A 3,365-nucleotide genomic window follows, 5' to 3' on the forward strand; every position below is an offset into this window, starting at 1 on the left:
ACCTACACTTCCACGGACCTACACTTCCACAGACCTACACTTCAACGGACCTACACTTCCACGGACCTACACTTCCACAGACATATATACTTCCACGGACCTATACTTCCCTGGCCTACACTTCCATGGACCTATACTTCCCTGGCCTACACTTCCACGGACCTATACTCCCCTGGCCTACACTTCCACGGACCTATACTTCCCAGGCCTACACATCCACGGACCTATACTTCCCAGGCCTACACATCCACGGACCTATACTTCTGTTATAGTGACTAATTCAGGACAGCCATCGTCCAAATATTTAAAAAGTCCAAACCTATGTACTCAAGACATGTGAGACTTAATTGTAATATATAAATGACGCTAAGCTGTATTTTTAATCACTACTGTACATCCTTATCACTACCGCATTGTAAATTGACTTGTCAGCCCATTAATTATTGTATAAGAGTCTGACATTTATAACCTCCATTGGTAATCCCCCTTGGCCGTGTCTGCCATCACATCAACTGGTCAAGGAAGTACTATTGTTTTTCTGTCTGTCCATTGATGAGTCGTCGCCTGACCATTGTTGTCAAAAACTGTATATATATATACTAGGTATGCTCACAGGTAGACGGTGAATGAGGACAGTGGAAGGAGTACGAGTTCGGTAGTTGGACTGTCCGTTGGGACGACCACGAGCAGGATAATGCCGCTCGTTGGAAACGCCCTGTGGTTGAGCAGGTACTCCGCTGTTTATGTATGTCTTGTGTATTTGTTTGTCATGTAACTAAAGAAGTTTGAACTCAACTATGCCTTCGTCTTCATCAACGCACACTTCATCTTAATTATGAGCTAATTCCCCAGTTGACGCGTACACCACGCGTTGACATTTTGGTGTTAGAATCCGGCTGGAGTAACTTTTTTAGCTTACTCCCGATCTTGGAAACCTCTCTATGTGCCTACCATTAACATGATGTATCAAGCACGATTCCCCAAGTTCTACGTCTACTTGAAGATATTACAAGCGTCTTGATAAACATGGATCCTCAACGCCGTCATCGTCACTGGTGCATCATACAACAACCACCTGATGGACAACCTACAAGTTAAGGATGAAACACCCAGATACCACAGTCCATGCAAGTACTTGTGTCTTTCCCACAGAGATCTGATCACAGCCATCAATATGGAGATCCTGTATTCATACAGAAGATACCTCAAGGACATCTTCAAGATGGACATTGTGTACAACAGAACTCATTAGGACGTATTTATCTGTGTGTTCTTAATTGGACTCAGTTCAGGATATACAATGTGTTATTGTTGATAAGTGCATCCAGGTATGTTAGATCACAGACCAGTACATTATTACGTTCTTATGTCTATACCATAATGTATTAATTGCATGAGAACAATGTGCACCAAATTACTTCTGTAAAATTAAGTCAGAATAGGGATATTCTTGGGCCCAGCCACCCACAGACGCACATGTATATTATGTGTCAGTATTAAGAAGACATTGACAGCGAAGTAATATTCAGCATTTTAGTGTTTTGAAGTCAGAGTAGGATTATTGTTATTTTTTTCTCATTGGGCATAGTAGCCGCAATATATGGGCAAGCTCTGTCAACGACACAGGAATAGCACCCATTGTAGGATTATTATTTTTTTTATTGGGCATAGCACCCACACTATATGGGCAAGCTCCGTCACAGACACGGGAAGAGCACCCATCGTACTTAAACGGGCAACAGTACCCACAAGTACCGTCTGAGTCGCGCGGTAAAGTTAGACTCCTGGTTTCAAATTTCTTAATGTGAAATATTTGCTGAGATGTTTATGTGTACTTTTATGACGCTAATTACATGTATTGTTATTATTTGGCACTGATCCTCTAAAACTCTCAATTCTAGCTTATTACTAAAAATCTTGCTTCTCACTAACAACTGTAATTTAGCAATGGGATAAGATAGGTCTCAACCTTAACACGTAGGTGTTATTAATAGTGCTAGGAGATAGAGACGGCCACTCTACTTCACCCCAGACCTATCTCACCCCTAATTTCAAATATCTTTTTAATGAATGTTTATTGAATCTGTCCAATGCAGTAAATACCTGCATGTGAAATGTACATTACAACACATCAGACTGGCAAGATGATCATTCCTATACTGTCATGGCATAGGCATATCTGTTGCACGAGATTTCAAAGACTTTAAGAATTGTTCCTTTGTGATTATTTACTGATCTGAACTGTTGGTATTTATATAGCTTCACTCTTATCAGTTTGGACTCAATTTATTTAAGCTTGGGGTCCAAGCTTTACGGAGCAGAGGGAAGTTGTTATAGTGACTAATTCAGGACAGCCATCGTCCAAATATTTAAAAAGTCCAAACCTATGTACTCAAGACATGTGAGACTTAATTGTAATATATAAATGACGCTAAGCTGTATTTTTACATCACATCAACTGGTCAAGGAAGTACTATTGTTTTTCTGTCTGTCCATTGATGAGTCGTCGCCTGACCATTGTTGTCAAAAACTGTATATATATATACTAGGTATGCTCACAGGTAGACGGTGAATGAGGACAGTGGAAGGAGTACGAGTTCGGTAGTTGGACTGTCCGTTGGGACGACCACGAGCAGGATAATGCCGCTCGTTGGAAACGCCCTGTGGTTGAGCAGGTACTCCGCTGTTTATGTATGTCTTGTGTATTTGTTTGTCATGTAACTAAAGAAGTTTGAACTCAACTATGCCTTCGTCTTCATCAACGCACACTTCATCTTAATTATGAGCTAATTCCCCAGTTGACGCGTACACCACGCGTTGACACTTCCCTGGCCTACACATCCACGGATCTATACTTCCCTGGCCTACACATCCACGGACCTATACTTCCCTGGCATATTCTTCACATATTCCCAGGACGTCTTCACGGTATTCTATAGAAACTACATCTGATATGGTAAACATTTTATTTCGAAACAACCAAGTATACCTGCAAGCATATTTTATGACGAAATGATTGTCCATTTCAGACTACATTCTCACAGACACCGAATTGTACTGGTGCTTTCTCGCTATAGAGTGTTCACACCATTTGTGCAGGAACTTCTTCAACAAAGAAATTGTTTATAAATGAAATACACATTCCTCTAAATGCCAAAACTACTCGTTTAATTATTTATGCAAATTACCTTTGTTATGACGTCACGATCAGTACAGGTTGTGTATTTTGTTCAGGTTCTACCCATATATCGTCTGCCCCCGCACGTGCCGACCGCCATCTTGGATGGGTGCAACGGTAGCGGCTGTTTCGCCGAGAGTAGTGACAGATATCAAAAACACGAGAATTATTCAGCATTGCTCAGATT

The sequence above is a fragment of the Haliotis rubra genome, unplaced genomic scaffold, assembly GCF_003918875.1.
Source record: "Haliotis rubra isolate DU_JTF1 unplaced genomic scaffold, ASM391887v1 Scf413, whole genome shotgun sequence".
Classification (NCBI taxonomy): Eukaryota; Metazoa; Mollusca; class Gastropoda; order Lepetellida; family Haliotidae; genus Haliotis; species Haliotis rubra.